The 24988-nt window shown below is 52.5% G+C and overlaps 1 long non-coding RNA gene and 1 other non-coding gene across 2 annotated transcripts; one reads left to right on the top strand and one right to left on the bottom strand.

The window, feature by feature from the left end:
* The first annotated feature begins 100 nt into the window (after positions 1-100).
* On the top strand, positions 101-23564 carry LOC122691399. Its single transcript, XR_006340406.1, has 6 exons — positions 101-167; positions 666-751; positions 2458-2527; positions 22375-22526; positions 22757-22912; positions 23447-23564. It is a non-coding gene; the product is annotated as an uncharacterized LOC122691399 (long non-coding RNA).
* Positions 16974-17046, bottom strand: TRNAE-UUC. The gene has a single exon. It is a non-coding gene; the product is annotated as a tRNA-Glu (tRNA).
* Positions 23565-24988: the final 1424 nt, after the last annotated feature.

The raw sequence follows: 24988 nt of genomic DNA, 5'->3' as shown, positions 1-24988 counted from the left end.
GAGGGCGCGGGCTGCGCACGAGGCGAGAGCAGGGGCGGGGCGGGGCAGTGAGGGCCGTGTGGGGCGGGGGGCGGGGTGGCGGGGGGGCGGGGCCAGGGTGCGGAAGTAAAGGCGGGGCGCCGGGTACCTCCCCAGGCGATCCCTGGTGCGCTTACCCCAGGGCGAGGGTTAGTAGACCAGAGCCGGACGCGGGGTGCAGGCCGGGCGGGGCACGAGTAGGGGCGAGGTGCGGGATCCGGGTACCGGCCTGGCAGCCGCAGCCCCAAGCCGTGCACCTCCGCACGCACAGTCACTCTTCCTCAGCCTGTGCGCCCTCTCGCTGTCTCTGCGCTTCGACCTTCCCTGCCGCCCAGAGAGGGCAGGGAAACCAGGCGGGGATGCGGATTCTGGGCGGACTGGCTGGGAGTGAGCCGGAAGGGACCTGCAGACCAGGCAGGTGCCCCGCCTCCAGGCTCCGGGCACGGGCGCATCCTCCGCCATTTCGCGGAGGGGGGAGGTGCGGTGGGTGCGCGGCCTCTCTGGCGGCCGAAGGTGGGAGGAGGGGAAGAGCCCCCGCGAGGGACCCTGAGCCGGCGCCTTCTGTGCACTCCAGGGGTGCGCCTGGTGAGTGGCTTCTGTAGTCCCTCTGGGGGTGTCCTAGCGTTAGTTTGTGAACCCCTCTTTAGGACTGGTCCAGCCAATGAAAACAGGGATCTGACCGGGCACACCTTTCAAAGAGACCTGGAGCCAGCGTTAACGGAATGCTTGGAGGGTAATACCCTTTCCCCCCCACCACACATTAGAGTTCTTAGGATGTGGGGCTGACAGGGTAGCAGAGCAAGTAACAAGAAGGAACTGGAGCCCAAAAGAATTTAATTTTTGCACCAAGAAATGATGCCTATAAACACATCTGATACTAAAGAGGGAAGACTCTGGGTCCCTAACATGGGAGGTCCTGGGGTGAGGGGGGAGGTGAGTACTAGGCTCCTGTGGGAAAAGTCCACTGTTCTCCTCCCGCCTCCCAGCTGCCTTTTGAGGTCTAGCCCCCACCAGGGCACAGAGGAATGGGATGCACATGGGAGCTTGGGGTGGGAGGATCCCAGGTCCCTAGGCCTGAGGTGCCCCTATTTCAGGGTCTTTTCTTCCTGCTGTGCACAGAGCTGCGCCCTCCTGCCTGGCTGAGCTCAGAGCTGAGTAAGAGCTGTGCACATCACTGCAGATATGAAGTCAAAGTGAAGTCACTCGCCATGAGGAGGAGGAACTGCCAAGACAGGCTGGCTGGGGGCTCTGCCCCCTGAGATGTCCAAGCCAGCCTGTTGGCAGAAGGCCAGGGCACAGTGCTATCAGCTCAGGAGAGCCACCCTGCGGCCACCAGACCTTATGTTGCCTGCCTCACCCTCCCAGGGCTTCAGGCTCTTGGACATCTGGGGCTGGAGTTGGCTGTGAGGGATTCCCCTGGGTGTGGGCGAGCTACCTCTGGTGCTAATAGTAACCACCAAGGCTGAGCTGCTCAGGCCTGTGCACAGCGAAGGGACCTGAGTTAGGAAGGGAGATCCCAAGAAAGACTTCTTTGTTACACACAGACTTCTGTGACAGGAGGATGCAGAATGAAGAGGGGTGGCCTGGTGCATTCTTTCCAACTGGCCCCACCCTTGTGGAACTGCCCCAGCCAAGCCTTGGCTGACACTGGTCAGGCCGGATGTCCAGTCGTGCTCTGGGTGACCACCTCAAGGGCCCATTGGACACTGTGCTCCTGCCTGATCCCCTCAGGCCCTTCCACTCCTTCCCCACCACCACCCTTGGGGGTCTTGAGAGGACATCTAAGACTATGGAGGGGGTATTGCCTTCTTCTTAGAAAAAAGTCCAGGGAGCCTCCTATGTGTAGTTTTATCCCCGTCTGTGTATGTACACATGTATGCATGAGCATATACCTGTGTCATGTGCAGGACACGGATGTACACTCGCCCCCATGTGTATGCCCAGAGACCTGACCAGATAATCATCCAGGAGAGGGCAGAGGTGAAGCGTTGGGCTTTCTGGCCTTGGGTCCTGCATATCTATGAGACCCCCATGAGTCCCAGACAAGGCCCATCTCCACCAGGAGGCCTGACATCAACTCTTTGCCCCAGTCACCCTTCCATGGGCCACCCCAATGGAGTTGTTTTTCTCCTCTGAATTTCTGGCCCCACCTTGCTCTTTTCCCTTCCTTCCTCTGTTCTTCCTTTTCCTCCCTCGCCTGCTTCCCTCCCTCTTCTCTGGAAGAATCTCTTCTCCATTCCTCCCCACAGCACAAGAACCAGGCTAGCTGCATCACTGGGGCCTTGGGGTCTTCATCATGTACTAGAACATGGGAGTAATAATACAGTAACTACCTGGCAGTGCTGTGAGGCTGAACCCAAATGAAGCTTTGACAGAATCAGCACTGTTTCTGGTTGTCTAGAAAATGAGCTTTTTTTTTTTTTTTGGCTCTTCTTCCAGGGGTCCTCTAAAGTCCAAGGTGCTGTCTGGATGTTAGGCTGGGGGCAGTGACCTGGTGTGAAGGTTGCAGGTAGGCTCTGAGTTGTATCGAAGCCATCTCTCTCTGGTCTGTGTGACCTCAGCATGTTTGCAACATCTCTGGGCCTCAGGAAAGCAGAGCTCTCTCCCTTTAGGTGCCTGAGGACAGGTGAATCCGAGGCAATGGGCAGGAGCTGTCCTTGTTATCACTGGTTCCCGTCAGCTGTGGAAGCTGAGCTGAGGCAAGAGTGGTCAGTGGACCTAGCTCAGGTAGCACAGAACACAGGTGACCCCTAAAACGGGCTGTCTGCTGCCCCAGCTCTGGCTTCCCACCTGCACAGGTAACAAGTCACACCTGCATGGGGCTGGCAGCCAATGATACCAGCCTGCAGGAGCCAATGCCTGTCTCCAGCCCTCCCCACAGGACCTACAGCTTTCTCAGTGGAAGGAGAGAGAGCCCTAGAACCCCAGAGTCCTCTTTACCACTGCAGCACTTATCTGAGCATGTAATTACACATTCGGGAGTGGTGGGTTGATTTCTGCTCATACCTCACCCAGGCTTTGGGGGCTTTGCTCACATCAAGTCCCCAGCCCAAGGGTACCACTGGCTGGAGACCACTGGAACCTAATGGGGCCTCAGGCCTGGCAGTGCCTGCCTCTTGCCTCAAGGACACCAAAGAGAAGGACTGACCTAGCTTACAAGCAAGCCATAGCAGTAACAGGGAGCTCGAATTGGCCAGTCCAACAGGTATGACCTGAATGCTCTTTAGAAAAAACATCTCCCAGGGCAGTTTCATAATCTGCCTCGTAATGCAGATTTAGACAAGTTTTTATGAATGCACTTTTTAAAATAGGTCTTAATGGATCCTTTGCAGTAGTTACAGCCCATTGTGTAAATGCAAACAGAAGGTTTTTTGAAAACATGTATTATTGATCAGAAAGGCAGCAGCAATTAGAAGCCAGTATGTCATATCATTCAATACACACTTCCTATACAGTCCTGCTTGTGCTCATTCATAACTTTCTGACAAATTATCCTGTCACTGGGAAGCCTTTTCTTTTCCCTTTTGCTTCTAGAAGCAAAGGCGAACCTCTCCATCAGTTATTAGCTAGAGGTGAATGAAAAATTAAGCTTACCTTTACCATCACAAAACCTATTTATGAATTCTCCAGTTTCCAGACTGAAATGACAAAACCTTCAGGTAAGATGGATGATGCCTCTCGATTTGTTCTGTGGCCCACAGTGGAAAAACAAAACAAAACTGGTGACAGGTAGCATATGCTACCTGTCATATTCAGGTGGGCAGAATCACAAAGCCAGGGAGGTCTGCCTTGTGGCAGGGTTGCTTAGCCAGGGTCTACAAGGAGGGGCCTTGAATGTCCCTCCCTGGCCATGTAACCTAAAATGATCAACAAGCATGAAGTTGAGCCTTGTTTTTGCTCAAAAATTCACATCCGAGTCTGTATTTCACCTGATCTGCACATTTACCATTTACTCTTCTTCTTGAAAAGTTCATCTATTTAATAAATATTTGCTGGGCACTATTTTCCCAGCACCCTTTTCAAACTACAGTGAGCTAAGCCAAGACCCTTCCTTTGGGGTGCTTCTCAAGGACAATCACCAACACATAAGGTACAGACACACAGAGCATTCACAAGTGACCCCAGATGGGGAGGGGCATGGGGCAGGGTGTCTGTCAGGGCGGATGTCCCGGAGAGTTGACTTTGGGCAAAGAAGACAGAGCTCTGGGGATGGTGCTGCCCACAGGGAGTGGGGGAAGTGACAGGGTGGGCCTTGGGGTTTCCTCTGTTGCCCCAGCAGGGATAAGGGGTCTTTGTCTCCCCATGAAGCACCTCCTTGGCAGCCTCACCTCACCCCTCTAGAAGGTGCAGTTCTGGTCTCTGAGAGGGTTACAGCCTGCAGGATTGGCAGAGTGAATGCTCTGACCCAGGCAATCTTTAGGAGTGGAAAAAGTCTGCTGTGTTCTTGGTGTGCTGACAAATAGGAAGTCCATTGACTTAATGTCCTGTAATGGCTTCTGAGGCCTCCTTGCCCAGGATGGGGTGGGTGCAGCTCCAGGCACGGTGTGCTGCTTCTACATCCATCTCAGGCCTGCGGGTGCTGAGGCAGTGTGTGTGTGGGGGTGCCGCCGTCCCTGGAAAGGAGGGGGAGGGGGGCCGGCCACCTGCCTGTGGGAGGGCATAACCTGTGTGGCTCCCCCAGCCGCCTGTGCTTACAGACAAGCCCACGAGCAGCAGGGCACTGACTGACCCCCGTTCTCCCCACCCCAATCCAGGAAGTGCTCCTAAAGACCTTGTTCAGTGATGGCAGCAGCCCCAGGTGGCCAGGGGAGGTGGGGAGTGCTGTCTCGGGTAGATCTAGGGTGCCACCGTTGCTTCCTCTCTAACACCTCCCTAAAGGTGGCTATCTGAACCTAGGTGCATGGTTGGGAGGTAGCTCCCAGCTCTGCTGTAGACACCTCACCCAGCCCAGGTGGGCACCCCTCAGCACCCCTGTTTGCTGAGAAGCTGGCCAGCCTGGCCTTCATCCCCAGTGCTGTCCACAGAATGTTCTGTGATGGTGGTAACTTCCTCCTCTGTTCCATCCAATGTGAGGGCCACTAGCCAAGTGTGGCTGTGGAGCACTTGAGATATGGATGGTGCGACTCAGGAACTGAATTTACAATAATGTAAAATTAAGTAGTCATACATGGCTATGTACTTATTGGACATTGATGCTCTAAGAAACACCTTCCCGGCTTTTCCCTGGGGCTCCTGGGCTGGGCAGGCTCCTAGCCCAAACCTCCCCCGCTGTGGGGAGAGCAGAGAAACCAGAGCCTGCTGAGTCCCAGTGGGCTGTCTGATCCAGCAGCTTCCACTCTGTTTCCTGGTGGATTGAAAGTGCCAGAGCCCCCACCCCCACCCTCAACAGCAGCAGTCTTGCTGGGGTTCCCCCTGGGCACACTCTCTCTCGTCCTGGGGAATCTTCTGTTCCCCTGCAGACCCAGCACCAAGCCTGACCACGTCTACTGAAACCCCTGCCTCCTATAGGCAGAGTGGGCGTTGGAGGGCCCTGTTCTCAGGGGCCTCTTTGGAAAGGGGCTGATGAGCTCATGCATGTTAATATGTTGTGATGAAGGGCTGTCAGGGGACTCTGTGCAGCAGCCTGAGACCCAAGGGCTTGCTTGCTGGGGCTGGGAGCTCAGCATCTAGCCCCTCTCCAGGGCCTACCTCCCTCTGCTCCCGAGCCACCCTGCCTCCAATGGTCTCAGACTCCCTACGTGTTCTGTGGCCACTGACCTCCACTGGCTGTTCCTTCTGTCTTCCTGCCTGCCTCTGGCCCCCTCTGTTGTTCAACTCTTAATTGTCACTCAGAAGTCTGGGCTCCAGGATACCACTCTCCCTAGCCAATACTCAGATGCTCCATCTAAACAATTTGAAGGGAACCCAGTATGCTTCCTGGGTTTCCCTGGTGGCTCAGTGGTAAAGAATCTGCCTGCGTTGCAGCAGTCGCAGGAGACGTGGGTTTGATCCCTGGGTTGGGAAGATCTTTGGAGGAGGATATGGCAACCCACCCCAGCAACCTTGCCTGGAGAATCTCACAGACAGAGCAGACTGGCAGGCTACAGTCCATGGGGTCGCAAAGAGTTGTACCCGACTGAAGCAACTGAGCACACACACACACACACACACAGTGTGCTTCCTGTTTTGTTTTTGTTTTTGTTGTTGTTTTGGCCATGCCCTGCAGCATGTGCGAGCTTAGTTCCCCAACTAGGGATCAAACCCATATCCCCTACATCGGGAGCATGGAGTCTTAACCACTGCACAGCCAGGGAAGTCCTGCTTCCTGGTTTAACTGTGCTGGATTTATCTCCCGGCCCTCTCCGTGGGGACATGATGAGGACTCAGGGTGCTAGTTGGATGACCTGCTGTGAGGAATGGCCCTGGAAGCTAAGAAGACAGCCTGGGCAGAGGCACAAGGTGCATTCAGGAGGCAGGAGGTAGGGCAGGGCCATCTGCTGTGACAGCATCAGTCCTTACCGGTGCACACTCACACCCCTCTGCCCCCAACTCCCTCTGGGCTGCCTCTTTGGTGTGAACAGAAGCCTGTTGAGTCTGTAAACATCAGTGGAAAGGGTGACAGGAGCAGGGCTGGAGCCGGAAGACAATTCACAGGGAGGGAAGAGGAGGCCCCAAATAAATCATTCAGGGCCTGACATTTGGAGCATTTGAGTTTGAGACCAAACACAGATGCCCTTTAGATAAATACATTATTGAGACGTGTTCCACAGGAGAAGTTTATGACTTGAATAGGTTTTTAGTGTCAGATGAGCATCAGGAAGTGTTTTGTTGAGAGACCTTCTCTTAAAAGCTCAGAATCCTTCTCCTCCCTCTGGCCCTTTAAACAGAAGGATACCGGGATCCTCAACAAGGGGAGCTTCTCTTTCTCCAGGTTCCCTGGGGATTGGCCCTGGGCTGGGATTGCTCAACTGAGGAATGTTCTGGAAGGTTCTGAAGACCTCAGTGCTCCAGGCCAGCAGGGTTGGGGGTGAGGGTCTCTCAGGAAGCTGATTTAGAAGCGTAGAAGCACCCTCCTCACTCAGAGCAGCTCTCCCACTCCCCACCCCCAATTCCTCTCTCCACAGAGGTCCACAGGAATGAGAAGGGCTCTGTGTGGAGATCGTGGGTCCCCCTCAAGCCTACAGAGGTTGGCAATTTTCTGTGGGTTGGAAACTTTACAAAGTTCCCCCACGCTGAAGCCCAGGAATACGAAGGAGCTGGGCTCACTGCAGGCCCTACGCCAGAGAAAGGAGACATGAGGAGAAGGTCAGATGCAATCATGTCTGGAAGCTTCTCCCTTCTGGCTTAGAGACAGGCCCCTACCTGCCCATCCCGGGCTCTGTCCCAGGACCTCCAGGGAGCCCTGCGGCTGCTCTCTGCCCAGCTCCAGCCCGGACACCAAGTAGCCACTGGTGGGGCTGCTTCTACTACCCTGTGTGTGCTGCTCAGCCCTTGCCCTGCCCCCCAAGACAGGGGCTGCATTGTGAGGGGTGGATGCAGTTGCAACCTCTGCGAATTGTAGCCTGTCCTTGAATGAGGCTACCATGGAAGAACTCACCACAGATTGTCTGTGCTGTGACTCAGCCACACAGGGAGGCCCCCTGGCTGAGCCAGGCAGAACTTGGGCTTGTCTTTCCACCACACGTGGGTGTGGGTGGGCTGGGGGCACACAGGAAGGCCTAGGACCTGGCTCACGGAAACCACATGGATGGAACTGAAAGGAAGCCCATGTGAACTTTGTGGGCACAGCAGTCCACCTCCTAGTACAGCTGTGAGACGAGCACTCAGGTGGTGGGGGATGGGAGAGAAGGGACCACTGTGTCTGTGCTGTTCTCCACACAGGACATCTCCCGAGGGCAGGAGAAAGGTTCTAATCAATCAATACACCAAGACTCCACACTGATTTCAGGGAGGGCCCCTCGTTTCCCTTAGGTGACTTCTGAGGACACCCGGAACCACATTTTCAACCACTCCTATAACTGAGAAACTGCTGTAACTGAGAAACTGAACCTCGGCTTTTCCACGTCTGTGGATAATTCTGCCCTCCCACTCCGCCCCTCCATCTCCCACCCCCTAGCAATGGCCCTCAGAGGCCTGTCTCAGACCCTCTCTTTGCCCCAGATCCCTGGGGTCTCATGGAAAGCTGATTCAGAAGCTTAGAAGCATCCTCCTCACTCACAGCAACTCTCCTTCCCCTCCCCAACCCCCACCCCCTCCTACCCACAGGAACCTGATGGCTGGTCTACAAGATGTATTTATCTAAATGGCCAGATCACTCCCTGTCCTAGTCATTTCATCCATGGCTGTGTCAGGCAATGAATGAACAGGGAGACTGATGCAGAGAGGCCGGGACTGAGCAGGCACCTGGGTGCCTGCTCTCCTCCCTACCCCCGCCCCGGGGCCCCGAGCTTACCTCCTTCGCTCCTGGGACTTGCCCAGACCCTCATCAGGAGTCCACCTCAGGGATGGAAGAGAAGAGTTTGGATGAAGCACCTATGATCTTCTAAAGCTTTGCTCCTGCCTCATAATTGTTTCCTTACAGGATCCAGACGCTTGGATACAGCTGATTCTCTAACACCATTCACAACCTTTTTTTGTTTTCTTCACGGTTGTCTTGGAAGCAGCTGCCCACAAATGCAAGCAGCCTTCGTCTTTGGGGGCTCCTGCGACCTTGCCTATGGTGGGGGGCAGGAGGGAGTGACCTCTGTTTTATTTCCCAGGTGGATACCCAGGCTGCAGAGGGGCTTTGCCTGGTTACCCATTTGTATCTGTAATTTATCAGCAATCTCAAAATCCTAAAGGTTGAATTATGCATGTCTGACCCCTGGAAGAAAAGCTGAGTGAGGTTTCCCTGGGAGGCAAAGCTCTGAGGCCTGAATCATCTCTCCTAGAAGAGGAGGCCGGCCTTGAGTGAGCACAGTGGGAATGGCTCATGGCTGTGGAGAACCTACATGGGGGCAGCCCTGGACTGGAGCTTCTAACTCATTCAGGGTCACAACACCCGCCTGGGTGGGAGCAGTGCCCCATTTTCCAGGCAGATTGCTGAGGTGCAAACCCAGCTGTTCCTTCTCTGGGCTTCTTGCCCTCACTTCACTGTTGGTTTCCAAATTCTAGTGCAAGGCTGGTCAAACACACTGTGAGCCTGCCCCCCAGGTTCTAACTCTGGGTGTGGGGGTAGGGTGACACATTGTCCTCGGGACTAGATCCCTGGGGCTGCTGATGCCGCTGGTACCCGGCCCACTGGGTGGGGATCAGCTGCCCAGAGCATGGTGCAATGGGAGAGACACAGGTGAGGATCTCAAAATGGAAGGTGCCTGCTTCACTCTGCTGCTCGCACGCCCTGTTCCCAGTGAGCCTCCCCTCCTCTGTGTCTCCTCCCTTTCTGCAGCCTCCATCTGCCCCTGGCTGATGCCCATGGCCCTGGCTTTGCTGGGAGCCCACCCAGAACTCACCTTCTCTGCTCCTCTTCAGGGACCCACCTGTGTTTGCAGACAGCTGTCTCCTCCTAACACCCGTTTTTTTCAGCTGGGTCCCTCATGGGAGACTCAGACCCAACTGAGTCCACTGGGTGATCCAGCACACTCACTGTGCAGGTAAAGGGTGGTCATCTCTTTGTTTTGGCTGGATTCTACTGCCATCCAACTCTTGCATGGGGTGGAGCTTCAGAGAGTCTCCAGCAAACATGATTCTCTCATCTGCAAAGCAAGTGGGCTGTCACCATCACCCAGAACATGCCTGCTCCATTCCTCTGCAGGGACACACCTGTATTTGCAGACAGCTTTCTTCCCCTAACACCCATGTCTTCAACTGGGTCCTCAGAGCAAGACGGTTATTGCCATCATCCTGATGACCACGTGTTTGGCTCTCGGGGACCTGGTCTCTGCCAAGCCATGGTCCCTTGACAGAGGCTAATTCAGGTCCTGTGCATGGCCAAGGGGGACTGGGGAAAAAGAGGAAAGAGAGGATGCCAGGGGACTCTGCCCCTTAGTCAGAGGCTCACAGGCCCCTCCAGACAGCGCATATACATGGCGGTGGTGGTGCTGGCAGCAGTGACTCTGGCTGGCCTGTGCATTGTTATTTCCAAAGACCGAGTCTTTGAAGCAAAGGAATTTTCATTCCTTTTACATTAATGAAAAAACTTGCAACCAGAGGAAGCACCCCACTAAATGACTGATGCTCCACAAGATACGCACTGTTCAGAAATGTCTCCTAGTCAATGAAGAAGTCAGTGGAATAAATAGTCAGTGGAATAAAAAGTAATCTGGCTACTCTAGGAATTAATATAAAAACATCAGATGCAGGATTTATAAGGGATGCCACCTCCAGCTAACCCTCCCTGGGTTAAATACCCCAAGGATGATGATTTACATCCTGTGCTGCAGGGCTCTGCCAGCATAATCGATAGGGGTGAGAAATGGGGCCACCCAGCCATGCTTGCCTGCAGGGCTGGGGAGGGGAACTGAGGGGACACAGGGCAGCCCTACAGGCTGCTAGGAGCAACAACCCATTTGAGCTGTCTGTCCTTTCTTCCCCTTCCTCTGCCTCACTGGTGAGCTCCAGACCCGTGGCCCATGTGTTTCTGGAAGCCTGGGCCATGGTCCCACTGGTCCTCACCCCTATGCCCAGCTCCTCCAGGCCTACAGGAGGCGGCCTAGGGAGAGGAGGGCAGGGCAGGCTGAGCCAGGTGCTGCCAAGACCAGAGCAGTGGGACCCGCACCCCAACCCTGGAAGCCTGGGCAAACCTCCTGACAGTAAGCAATCACACAGCCATCTTTGCTCTGCAAGAATTACTGTCCCCAAGTCTTGGTTTAGGGTGAAACTTGCCTAAGCAACTATTTATTCCCACTGTCCCAGACTTAGGATCTGCTGTTGGATTTAAGCCCTTGTTGGGCATTCCTGGGGTGCTTCCCTGAGGGAGCTCCAGGCTGGGGCTCGTGCCCAGAAACAGATGGGCCTCACCGCAGCTACAGGGCTGGCTTCCCTGCTGTGCTAGGTGAGATGTGCATCATCCCCACTCCTCCATGGTGAGGGCTATGCCTGCTCAGTTTTGCCCCAGTGTGCACCTGCCACACTTGGCAGGGGCTGGGCAGTGGGTTGGACCAGCCGGTGTCAGGGCCAGCCAGGCTGCCCCTGGGGGGTGGAGCGGGGGGCAGAGGAATATCCTGTCATCTGGCCCTTGATGTTGAGGCCCTGGAAGAGGCGAAAGCAAGGAAGACAAAGTGTTTACTTACTCCTCAGCCCCTCCCTGCCAAGCCTCCCATGGTCCCTCAGCCACACTCTCTACTCTGGAGTTGCAGCAGCTGTTGGGGGAAGGGGCACCAGCCTCTCATCATGCACTGCCCAGCCCTCTGCTCTAGCATTAAGCCTAGTCATTGCCCTTCAGGAGTGTCATCTTCTTCTCTGACCATCCAGCCCTCAAGGGAAATTCCTGTAGGGCTGGCAGTGAGGAAAGTCTGCAGGAAAGAGAAACTAGGGTTCCTTGTTCTTGATCCCACAAGAACCTGGCCCTTCCCCGGGAGGCCTACTGGTGTCTCCTTAGCACATCCACCCTGAGCAGCCTGGCTGAGTGCCCCGGTGTCCGCCACACTTCTGTTCACACCCACACTGAGTGGGCCCAGCACAGGCCTCCATGCCTCATGTGAACTAAAGCCAGGGACAAGTGACCCTGAGCAATCTCAGGGACAGAAAGGCCCAAAGGGACCACTCGGTCTAAGCCTTATCACAGAAAGACTGAGGTTCCACTGAGACTGGCCAAGGCCACAGGGTAAAGCCGGCCTCCTGGCCTGAGGGCAGTGCCCTCTGCCCTCTGCCTGCCAAATCACCCTGATGCTGGTCTAGGCTACTGTGCAGTCATCCTCAGTCCTACTAAAGGGAGAAACATAAACTCAAATATGATTTTCATTGTATCAGGAGTTGAATGGTGTCCCCCCAGATCCATATATTAGAGTCCTGACTCTGTTAGCTTAGAATGTGATCTGATTCAGAAACAGGGTCTTTACAGACGTAATCAGGTTAAAATGAGGTCACTGGGGTGGGCCCCAATCCAATATCACTGGTGTCCTTATAAAAAGAAGGAATTTGGACAGAGTCAGGCCCAGAGGGAAGGTGAGGTGAAGAGACATAAGCTGAGGAGAGAGCCCGTCGAAAGATCCTCCCATCACAGCCCTCAAAGGAACCAGCCCTGATTTCAGACTTCCGGACTCCAGAACCGTGAGATAATAACAAGCCATGCAGTCACTGGAAACTGATGCAGACTGGAAAGAAGGTCCTGGTAATGAACATAGAGCACTATTAATTTTACTTTTTTGGGGGGGGTGCTTTTGGTGTTTCAGATTTTGCTGTTGTTTAGTCACTAGTCGTGTCTGACCCTTTGTGACCCCATGGACAGTAGCTTGCAGGCTGTTCTGTCCATGGGATTTTCCAGGCAATCATACCAGAGTGCGTTGCCATTTCCTTCTCCAGTTCCAATTATTTGTATGCTTTTAGTTTTCATTATGAATTCACAAACTGGGGTGTATTTATCAACGGTCAGAGACTCAGGAGAGGATGCTGATGGGGAAGTCTGCTCAGTGCATTCCAGGAGCTGAGGCCCTCCTGGGATGTGGGTTCCCAGGTTGCTGGGATAGAGGGCAGAGAATTGCTGGATATGTGTGTGGGCCACTGAAGTGTGAAATGGATGAGGACACTATAGCCCACATTTCCCGCTGTCTTAGTGATGTTTTCTGTCCACACTGATGGCAGTGACCTTGATCAGGAACCCCATGGTGACCCATACAGGGCACCTCCATCCAGCCAAAGAGATGGAAGCAATGGGCTACTGAGTGCTTGCTTGTCCCTTCACATAAAAACAGGTCAGTGTTGTTCTAGTGAAAAGGACTTTGTGGGCATTACTGCTGTAGGTGTAATCACACAATATGAATTCTAAACAAAATCACAGACCCCCATTTGGTGAAACTTATTCCAGGGAATTTCAGTGTATTGTTTGACACCCTGTTGACTCACACTGCTTAGTGCATTTTTGCTCTCACAGCAGCTCTGTCACTACTGGGTTTCAGTGGAGGCTTAAAAAAAGCAATTTCTCTGCAGGCCACAGCTCTAAGATCACAGGAGGGATTCACAGACCTCACAACCTTTGGGAAAATGACCAAATATCAAAACTAATACCAAACATTTTGCTACCAAGAAGACATTTCCCATTAAACAGAAACCCCCAGGGACTTCCCTGGTTGTCCAGTGGTTACAAATTCACCTTCCAATGTAAGGAGTGTGGGTTTGCTCCCTGGTCGGGGAGTTAAGATTCCCACATGCCTTGAAGCAAAATAAGTAAATAAAACAGAAGCAATGTTGTAAATATGAACTTTCCTGGTGGCTCCAGACAGTAAAGGACTTGCCTGCAGTGCAGGAGACCTGGGTTTGATCCCTGGGTTGGGAAGATCCCCTGTAGAAGGAAATGGCAACCCACCCCAGTATTCTTGCCTGGAGAATTCCATGGACAGAGGAGCCTGGCAGGCTACACCATGGGGTCGCAAAGAGTCAGACACAACTGAGTGATTAACACTTCCACTTTCAATGCTGTAACAAATTCAGTAAAGACTTTTTAAATGGTCCACATCAAAAAATCTTAAAAAAATATAAATAGAAACCACTTCCAGGAATGAGACACTTCCTCTCCCACATATGGCAGACCCTCTGGAGTAGCTCTCACTGACCCAAATGTACTAGAGCTCCCCCAGGACAAGGAACTCTGTGTCCACCCATATTCTCAGTCGGTCATCCACAGAGCAGGTGCTGCGTCCCTGGGTCAGAGAAATTCAGGGAAGTCCAAGAGATCATCAAGGGCAGCATTCTCACTGTCTATTACTCAATAACAAGCCATCCCCAAACTGTCTTAAAACAACACCGTTATTTCTTTTGCTCACGAGTCTATAACATGGGCAGTCCTCAGCAGGCATACCTTGTCTCTGCTGCACTCCGCTTAGCTTAGGGTGGCTCACAGCAGGACTGGAATCACATGACTTGTGTCATGTAGAATCACATGGACTTCCTCACATGACTGTGTGTGGTGCTGGTTGCTAGCCCAGACCCTCTGCCTTCACTGGAACTGTCCACCAGGGCACAGACATACAGCCCTGTAGGAGCTGGGCTTCCTTACAATACGGCAGTCAAAGTCGTATCACCTTCTGTATCCTCGTCTCCAAAGTCCCCCTGCATCCCTCCATCACATTCTATTTATCATAGCAGTCACAAAGTCCAGCCCAATTTCTAGGAGAGGGGAAACAGAATCCATCTCTGGATGGGGGTGGTGGTGGCAGGATTCTGGAAGAGCCGGCAGGACAGAAATATTGCTGTGGTCATTTGCAGCCTGCGACATCCTGGTCCAGAGGTCACACTGGGGAGTCTGGGTCAAGGGGGCAGGTTCCCAATGTGGTCCACCATCAGGAGTTAGGGACAGAGTCCAAAAATGCCTCCCTACTGCTCCTGAAGTGAGTCTGAGCTAACACTGAACAGGCCACACCTGTGTCCCCTTTGGCTCCGTAGGCCCATCGGCACAAAGACCAGCAATAATCCTCTCTCAAGACTCCTCAGCTTCAGCTGTCTGTAATGCCAGGACTCTCTGATCTATGGAATGAGTCATCAGTGGCATCTCCTTCAGCAAATGACCCATTCAAAGGGAAGATTTGTCATGCCTGGGGCATTTTATGAATGTTGTTGCTTTGTCTGGCAAGCTGTGATTCCATTAGGAAAAACAGCTGGCATGAGATGATGCTGCCAGGGCAGATGCTTGGATCGAGGGCACATGGGGGGGACCGGTGGCCCGTACCATGGCTGCTTCCTCCCACCTACCTGAGAGGGACCCTGGGTGCTCAGCTCCTCCCAGCCAAATCATAGAGTGGAGGTTGCAGGCTCAAGCTTGCACTCTACATTTGTGACACCTGTGTGAGACAAAACAACCCTGAGCTGGGCTCCCCTGGACCCCAACACAAGGGAGGAGCTGGCCAGGCTGCAAAGACAGCTGTCTGCACCCAGCACCCAGGCCCATGCCCTGGTCTTCCACTGCCTGGTATGGGTGAGTGTGCACCACCACCTGAGGCCTGTGCACCTGTTCACAGGTGACACTCACCTGGCAGCGACAGGCAGCAAAGGGCTCAGCTTCAGGAGTGCTGGATGCCAGGGGCACACCCTCTCCTCCTTCCCTTGCTTTCCCCATGAGGCCTAGCACAGTGCTGGGCACACACAGGGTCCCGTGGCCTCCTGCTCATTCTCAGAACAGGTCAAGGAAGACATGGACCTCAGGGTCTCTGAGACGGGGCAGAGTGGGCTGTGGCTGTGATGCTAGGCAGGGCTGCTATGAGGACCCCAGAGGGCTGGGGTGGGTGTGTTCCTACCCCTGGTTGGAGTTCCCTCCAAATTCTGGATCAAACTATTGGATCTGAGACTCAGAAGGGACTGCAGCCATCTCCAAGGTCAATGGAAGAAAAGGGAGCACTTGAGTCCTCAGGAAGTGAGGGTCCTGGGCTCCTTGGAGCCTCTTCCACTCCTGGTCTGACCCCCGCATTTCTCTCCTTGTCACTAATCCCCATGGCCCCTCCCAGAGATTCTGTCCAATTACTGAGCCCTTCCTCAGCTGCAAACCCCCTGTCATCAGTGCAGAAAGGGTTCAAAGTGGTGCCTGCCCCAGGGTGGGGGTGAAACAGAGCAGGGTATGGGCGAGGGCTCTGGGAACTGAGTGTGATAAGGACAATCCACGGACATCTCTCTTCCTCTTCCCAACACTGCCCCCCAAATGTTCCTATTCACCCGGCAAAGCTCGACCTTGGGTGGCCCAGTTTTCTGCCTCCCCCGAGTCCTCGCCTGGCTGGAGGAGGTGAGGGAAGCTGTCTGTGTTCAGGACCCTCTCTCCACAACAGTGGTCTCAGCCACCCTGGTTGCTCGCTCCCTGTCTTCTGTGCCTCCGCAGCCCTCACAGCCACCTCCCTGGGCCTCCAGATCTCTTAGAAGGACCTACTCAGCCTTTTCCAGTCCGTCTGCACCACCCACTCAGTCACAGCTCCTGAGCCTTGTGCATTGTCTTGCTGCAGCTTGAACCCACTTCTCAGGCTTCCTGGATCACTCCCTGTCAGAACATGCTGGAATGCTCCTCATCTTCAAACCCAAACTCCAAGACCTTGTGCCTATCCCTTATTCCTTGGCTCTTTTTCTGGGGGGAGGAGGGGCCTCATTGCTCGCAGGATCTTTGTTCTCCAACCAGAGATCGAACCTGTATCTCCTGCAGTAGAAGCATGGAGTTTGAACCACTGGACTGCCAGGGAATTCCCTCAGCTCTCTTGACAGGTGTTATCTTTGTAACCACCTCCTTTTCTGGCCCCTGTGGTCCCTGCAGCCCCCTGCAACCCCTGTGGGCCCCGCCCTGCCCTGACTCTGGCTTTGTCTAAGCCTGAAAGCTGAAGGACCTCCACCCAATGGGCCAGAAGTGACCCTCTGCTGTCCATGTACACTCAGCTCCTGGCAGCACTGGACTGCTCCTCCACCTGCCTGCACACCCGCACCCCCTCCTCCGCCCCCATCCCCAGGCCTCTCCTCACTTGGCTTCCTGGATACACCTCCTCCTCTTCTTCATCTGTGTGCCTTCCTTGTCTCCATTACTAAACATGGATGTGTTCACAAAAGATCCCCAACCTGGGCCGTCAGTTTAGCCCACACTGACTCCTCAGTGACCGCGTCCAGACCCAGCTTGAAACCCAGTCCACCCCACCCCCAACACTCTCCTCCATCCCCCATCTATTCCCAGCCTCTCCTCCCCACTAAAGTCCACTCACTAAGCTGCCTGCCCTCCATGGACTCTCTGCATGGCCCCCAGAGGGCATCTCAGGTTTAATGCATCAAAAGTAAACTTTTTTTTTTTTTGTGGCTGTGTCATGTGGTTTGCAGGATCTTAGTTCCCCAAACTGGGATTGAACCAGTGACCTCAGCATTGAAAGTATGGTGTCTTAACCACTAGACTACCAGGGAATTCCCAAAAACAAACTCTTAATTTCCACTTTTCCCATCCCCAAATCTTGCTTGTCCTTCACTTATTCCCATCTTAGTAAAAGGGTTCATATTCACTCACTTTCTCAGGACAAAGACCAAAGAGTTACAAGTGATTCCCTTCTCTCTTTCATACCTTGAATCTGACCCAACGGCATGTTCTGCTGGGTCTCCAGAACATACTCAGAATCTCATCCGTCTGCGTTGGTCCAAGCTGCTGTCCTCTCCAGGCTGTCACAGTGGCCTCCTTCTCAGGCTCCCACCATTGTTTCATCCCCTTCCCACAGTCCCAGAGGGGTGCTGGGGAAAAACTCAGCCCGTTGCATGGAGCAGGCAGCTGAGGTCCCAGCCCCACCAGGGTGGAATCTCAGCAGCTGCACCAGCTCACCTGCCCCTGAGCCTGCATCCTGAAGGGTAAGTAGTCCACAGCCAGCTCAGATGGGTGGCTGTCACCCATCTGATGCTCACCCACCAACCTCTGCTCACCCCACCTCCCTGACCTCAGCCTCCCCCTGCCTCCTCCTCCCCTCCCTCTTCTCCTCCTTCTCACTCCACTTGGGCTTCTCCAGCCTGTTGTAGGTGTGTGCTCAATTGCTCAGTCGTGTCCAACTCTTTGCGACCCCATGGACTGCAGCCCACCAGGCTCCTTTGTTCATGGGGATTCTTCAGGCCAGAATTCTTGAGTTGGTTGCCATTTCCTCCTCCAGGGGCTCGTCGCCTCTTAGGGATAGAGCCCTTGTCTCCCTTGTTTCCTGCATTGGCAGACGGAGTCTTTACCACTGAGCCACTTGGGAAGTGCCCCGCCCACCCCAGGACTGCTCTTCTTTAAATATAGCAAGCCTGTTGGTACTGGGGACTCTGCACTGGCTGTCCCTTCTATCTGGGAGATGCTTGCCCTTGACCTCTCCTTCACTTTGCCCAGATGTTGGCTCAGATGTTCCTCAGTGGCCATGCTCTAAGAAGCAGTCTCCCATGCTCTCCCTGCTCCACTGGGCTTTCTTTAGAATCCTGTTATGTTTGCATGGTTATATTTGTTGGTGTGCTTTGCACGTGCATGTATGGGTTTACATGAATGTAAGCTTCCAAGAACAGGGAGTTTGCTCTTTTGTGTCCCTAGTGCCTAGAATAATACTTGGAACATAGTAGATGCTCAAATAGCTGTTGATTAACTCAGTAAATGAGATGATGTTGCATCCACATCAGGACATGTGGGTTCCTGGGCCTTCCCAATAGCTGTGTGCTATTCCACAGGTGGACATGCTCAGGTTTAATTATCTGGCCCCTCACTTGAGGACATTTATCATTCTTATTCTTTTGCTACAATAAACAAAGTTGCATTGCACATCTTTGTACACCCATCTTTGCATTTATGTGTGAATATAGTGAAAAATCAACAATTACAGGCTCTGCACTTGCTGGATCAAGGAGTGTGTGCATTTAAAGCTTTGGTAGATAATCCTAAATTGTCACCCAAAAATATTTTTTACCAAATTATGATTTTTGAATTTTTAAAATATTTGAAAATCCATATGTCAAAGAATGAATTAGCCTCACTCCTTTAAAGAGCTCTTGAAACTGAGATCAGGCTCTGCGACTGAGTGTCATTTCACAAGGGTGAGACTGAGTCTCAGGGAGGGCATAGGGACTGTCATTCCTTGGCCGTGGCCATGGTAGTCAACACACTCCAGCCCTGGGGTCCCACACCCTAGCCTCTTTCACCCTTACAGAAATCAGCCTTCAGTGCCTGTCACTGGCTGACTTTGGGAAAAATTAAGGACAGTCACTGAGAGTGGAGGGCTGTTATTATTCTGTATTGTCAGGAACTTCCTGAAGCACCAACCCAATAAGGATCTATTCAATGCTGGCTATGTGCTGCAACAGTGTGGACACAGCCTTCAACAACCCAGAAAAGCTTGGCCTTCAAAGAGCTTGCAGGGCATTCAAGGAGACAGATAATGAACAGTAGAGTACGTCAGATGGGAAGGAAGGATATGAGAAAGCCAAACCAGCAGAAACCATATGACTGCCAGTTTCAGACGGGGCTTCAGGTCTTCACACCTCTGGGTTCTCACACTCTTGTGCAGCTCCCTCCCTCCAAGTTTGAACTGGACCTGGGACTTTCTTTTAATGACTAGGAAAGGCAGAGTGATGGGCTGGCACTACCAAGAATAGGTTACAAATGCCTGTGAGGGGACTTCCCTGGCAGTCCAGTGGCCAAGACTCTGCACTCCCAATGCAAGGGGCTCAGGTTCAATCCCTGATTTTGGAACTAGATCCCACATGCTGCAACTAAAGATTTGGCATGGCCAAATTACTTAATTAAAAAACAAAACAAACGTCTGTGAGTCTGTCTCACTGGCACGCCCTCCCTTTCCCCTTGCTCACATTGATGTTTTGAGCAGCACAGGAGGGCCCATGTGCCAGGGACTGAGGGCAGCCTGGGAAGAGACAATTACTGCCCACAGCCTCATAAGACAGCCTTATGCAGACCCAGCCCTGAAAGGACCCCAACCTAGCTTGCCTGAAGTTATGAGAGACCCAGAGGAATAACAAGACCACACCCATATTCCTGACCCATAGAAACTGTAAGATAAACATGCAAATACTGTCTTTAAGCTTCTACATTTTGGGCTAACTTGTTACTCAGCAATAGCTAACTCACACAAAGGGGAATAGAGAGTGCCAGGGAGGTGATGCAGTTTAAAATAGGATAGGAGGGAAGGAATTATTTGAGAAGACTTGAAGAAGGGGGAGACTGAGCCTTGGGATTCCAGGGGCAGAGTTGGATTTTGGATGGCAGTTACAAGGGTGGCTGGAATAGAGTGAGAGGGGCAAGAGGCAGGGGCAGGAAAAAGATGGATGGAAGGATGTCACGCTAGCATTTTTTTTTTTTTGACCCTGAACTTGGGCAAAGGGGGATTTTAAGACTTTGAGCAAATGCACATTTCAACAGGGTCCAGGTGGGTGATAGGTTTAAGGGAAGGTGGAGGGTAGCAGGGAGATGGCCAGAGGTGTCAGGTCCCCAGTTTACATGAAAGGTGACCATAATAATAGACGTAGGGTGTGAGGGAAGAGTTCCTACATCTAAGGGGTGGGGTGTAGGGGGCAGGTTTGGGGAAACCTGGCGGTTGGGGTTCACAGGCCCAAGATGCCTGTCCGACCTTGAGGCGGAGGGCTGAGCAGGCAGTTGGGTCAGGCAGTGTGTACAGTATTTAAGGCCACAGGACAGGAGTGAGTGTGGGGGTAGGTGAGGAGAGGACCAAGGGGTGGGAGTGAGGCAGGGAGTTTGTAGTCCAGCCAAGGACAGCATGGGACCAAAGTGCTGGGTTACCGAGAGTTGAGGCTGAGCACTGACTTAGCAACTGGGACGGTCAGTGTAGAGTGAGTCCAACAGAGGCCTGTCTGAAGGACGAGGAAGTAAGCATATTTGGATCTGGTGGGAACAGACACAGTGTGTCTGCAGAGGGACACACTCAGGACACAACATCAAGGGAGGGAGTGGGAACCAGGCCCAAGACAGGGAGAGGGCAACAGCCCTGGGAGCTGGTGGGGAGTCAGGGCATCTGGTCCTCGGGAAATTCCAAGGACCCAGGTGCCTCTGCAGTTCATGCCTGCCCCCGGCCCCCCGCCTCACTAGCAGACTAGTTACCCTGGGGGTATCAGCAGGGCTGGAGATAAACTGGGCAACTGCCTTCGGAATTTCCTGACCTGGATGAGGTTCAGCCTTTAATCTCATGTTGTATCTATAGCCTTGTCTCATGTGGTTTGTGAGAAGCTGGGGAAAAAAAAGAAAAGGGCTGATAAGCTTCACAGAGGGGAGGAGAGACCAACCCAAGACGTTTTGAGTGAGCTCCAAGGTGCCAGTGAGGGGAAGGACAGAGACTCAGGGGGCATGGGTCTGAGCTGAGGGTGCAGCCAGGGGATGCCGAGTGTGCCAGGCTGCAAGACCAGCCCCGGTCAGACACCCGCTGTGGGGCTGGACTTCCCAAGCCTGTTTCTCCATCAGACAAATGGCGTGCCTGGGAACACCACCTCACAGGCTGTAGAGCAGGAGCAGGAGGTGGGCAGGGAGGGACCTTGTGTCCTTCTGGGAGAGGGACTCAGGTGGCACCAGTGGTGGGGGGTGGGGAGAGTGCCCTGGAAAGTCGAAGTGTTGCTCTGTGTGATGGGTGGGAGGGTGGTGCAAAATCATATCTGTGAAAGTATAAACCTACCACTGAACTGAGGGAAAATGCCGTCTGAAACAGCATCTGCTTCCCTTCCTCTTTGTCTGGGCCCAGGAGGATTTGCTGCCTCTCAGGGGCCAAGAAAGCAGGTAGGAAGAGCAGGACGTGAGGGCTGGATGTCTTGACAAATTGAATTTTCCTTCTTTTCTGGCCTCCTTGGGGAGATATTGTGTCCTGCATTGATGCAAATGTGTTCAAAGTGCACTTTCCACAGACTCAGAAATAACGAGCTGCCTTTCCGCTGAGGCCTGGGACCATGGCAAGGACCCTTTTGCTGAAGGTGGCCCATGGCTGGTCACAGAATCTGTGGCTGGCACAGCGGCAGAGTCCAGGTGCCATGATGGGTGAGCCAGGGGAGCCTGCAGAAGGCATGCAGAGAGCAGCAACCCCAGGAAGCATCTAATATACTCCTTTTGCTGTGGGGAACCAGGGCCCAGAGAAGGCACTGAGCTGCCTGGGGCAGGCAGGGAGTCCTGGGCACCTGGCCTGCTTCTCCCTGCCCCACCCTCCAGGCCATCTCAGACCAGGTTTGCTTCTGGGAAGGAGCAAGGAGCTGTCAGCCAGCAGTTGGTCTTCAGCCAGGAGTTTGGGCTTTGGCCAGGAGTTGGTATTTGTTAAAAGAGATGGAAAAGGTGAAACTGTTATCAAGAGGCGGTATCTGAGGGCTGAGTTCACTGCAGGGTCTCAGGAACTAGATAGCATCAGCCTGGCCTGCTCAGAGGACATGAAGGAAAACTAGGGCAGTCACACATGGGAGTCGCCTACTCTCCAGCTGGCCTGCCCAGTGCTCCTGAGAGCCCGGAAGATGGAAAACAGGTTAACAAGTCCAGGAGGAAATGAGCAGAGATGCCTTTGCTGCCAAGGGCTTCGTTCAGCAACCCGATTGCTTCTGGCTTCCTCACCGGCCTGAGGCTGGTAGTGATGGCCATTTCTGGCAGAAGGATGTCTGGGTTTGAAAGTTGGAAAGGAGTTCTTTGGAAGCCTCGGATCCTGGTCTGCATGGTTCTCAGCTTTGCTGTCTCAAGAAAATGTGGGCTCCCAGGTGGTCCCCATGGCTCAATATTTGCCTCTTGTTTCACAACAGGTGGGCCTCTATTTAGATGGAACCCAAGAGCGGAAGAGGGTTCTGCTGCTGAGAAAACGTTTGGTGAACTTCACTACCCACTCCTGATTCACTGAACATGGTCACGGATATTCCTTTCATGGGATAAAGAAAATAGTGGCAGACTTGGCAAGGTCATTCTTACCTTCCTTTCCCTTATGATCTGCACTAATTGCGGCTGGAAAGCTAATTAAATTCCCAGCCTGTCTTGAACTAAGTGTGGTCAAATAATACAGTTCTAGTAAATGAGATATAATTGGCAGTCAGCTGGGGGGTTCTGGGAAGACTTGTTTTCTTGATTAAAGAGCCAGAGGTGGCTGGTATTTCTAATTTTCTCTCCATTTCCCTTTTTCCTGCCTTGCAGGTGGATATGACACCAGGAGTTGTGGCAGTCATGTTGTAACACTGAGGCAGAACACATGAAAAAGAGGCAAAGTCCTTATGGAGACAGGGCTTGACATGGCTGAGCTGTTGAACCTAGGCCAGCAGCTGTCAACTCACAGGCCTCTTGTAATCTGAGGTAAAACCAAGCTTTATTTGTCTAAGCTGTTGTGTTTGGAATTTCTGCAGCTGAAAGCACTGCTGGCTAATGCACACCACTATGACAAAGTATCAGCCAGCATCACAGGTGACAGTGAAACCCTACCTGCATTCCCACTACATTTTGAGATAGGGGTGTGTTCGCTGTAACCACCAAGAATGATAACAATACAAATAACATTTCTGAGTATTCATTACATGCCAACAACTATCCTAAGCAGTTAGCATATTGGCTCATCTGATCTTCCAACAATCCCATGGGGAACATTTTACAGGTGTCAAAACTAAGGCACAGAGAGGTTGAGGGAACTTGCTCAAGTTAGTAAGCAGTGAGCCAAGATGTGAATTCAGAAAGTCTGGCTCCAGGATCCATCCTCACAGTCACATGTGATACTCACCCTCTCTCTCTCTACAATTAGGAGTCAGGGGAGACCAGCATAGCCCTGATCGAGGCTTCTTGTCCTGAGCTTCATGGCTGCCTCATTCCTTCCTTTCATGCACTTCTCCAGGGAAGCCAGCTACCTGCTAAAGGAGGGTGGAGAGCCAGGATCAGAGCTGGAGGAACTGCGATCTGAAATGTTTGACAGCCTCGGGCTGGGGCAGCCTTTGGGGCTACTTCACAGACAGCCAAGACCCCTCCTCTGCTCCAGGGCATGTATGAGTGAACACTGTCAATATTTTTTCTCTTCCTTCTCCCATTTCCCAAGTTGATTAACCCCACTTCTGATGAACATCTTTTTCATTTATTTTTAAAGCTACTTTAGTATTCAGTAATGGTGAAGGCAATGGCACCCCAGTCCAGTACTCTTGCCTGGAAAATCCCATGGACAGAGGAGCCTGGTTGGCTGCAGTCCATGGGGTCGCTAAGAGTCGGACAGGACTGAGTGACTTCACTTTCACTTTTCACTTTCAAGCATTGGAGAAGGAAATGGCAACCCATTCCAGTGTTCTTGCCTGGAGAATACCAAGGACAGAGAAGCCTGGTGGGATGATGTCTATGGGGTCACACAGAGTCGGACATGACTGAAGCGACTTAGCAGCAGCAGCAGCAGCAGCAGTATTCAGTAATACTGGTGAGTCTTATAGGATGGGGAGCTGGCTGTCTCTTCTTCACCTATTATCACTTAGAGCATTTTTCTCTTTATTCATTTACTTATTTTAATGTGCTTTTTTGCTGTGTGGGCTTTCTCTAGTCTCAGTAAACCAAGGCTACTCTTTGTTGAGGTGTGAAGGCTTCTCAGTTCGGTGGCTTCTCTTGTTGCTGAGCACAGGCTCTAGGCACACTGGTTCAACAGTTGTGGTGCATGGACTTAGTTGCTCCTAGGCATACAGAATCTTCCTGGGCTAGGGATTGAACTCCTGCATTGGCAGGTATCTACCTGCCTTATCCACTGTACCACCAGGGAAGGGAAGTCCTTACAGCTTTTTTTTCAATTGTGAAGGAAATACATGGCTGCTATAAACCCTTAACATAGTTCAGAAGTGTGTGAAATGCAAAGTATGATTTTCTGCTCCTATGTTTTCAACCTCCAGGGTCTTTCCCCATAACTCAGAAGGATAATGTTGCCTATGAGATTGGAGTGTGTCCTTTTAGTTTTCTCTACAGAAACACAGTCACCTTTGTAAGATGCACATCTCTTATCTTAAATTAAAAAAAATCAGACTATACATGGCATTTTGTAAATTTCTGCTTCTCCAAAAATAATTCATGGACTTAAATTTGGTTCATTTTAGGAAGGAAGTACTACAATTTCCTTAGTTAACTTTGTGTCTATGGACACTGATTGTTTCCAATGTGTTGCTTTTGTGTACTTGTGTGCTAGTTTGGGTTAAAGGGGTTCCTATAAATGGCACAGTTGTGTGCATGTGCACACCTATCACCATCAAACAGGTATGACAGGCATGGCCAAGTGCCCTTTCTTACTCCTGTCCCAGGCCCTCTTCCACTGACTGAGGACAAGAGTGCTCCTCATCCATGCCTTGCTAATCGTAGATACTTTCAATACTTAAAAATGTTGCAAACACCCCATCACAACATGCAGTTCCCTAATCTTGG

Source organism: Cervus elaphus, unplaced genomic scaffold (assembly GCF_910594005.1).
Source record: "Cervus elaphus unplaced genomic scaffold, mCerEla1.1, whole genome shotgun sequence".
In the NCBI taxonomy this organism is placed as follows: Eukaryota; Metazoa; Chordata; class Mammalia; order Artiodactyla; family Cervidae; genus Cervus; species Cervus elaphus.
The sequence above is the reverse complement of the archived record's forward strand: the minus strand, read 5'-3'. Positions and strand labels throughout refer to the sequence as shown.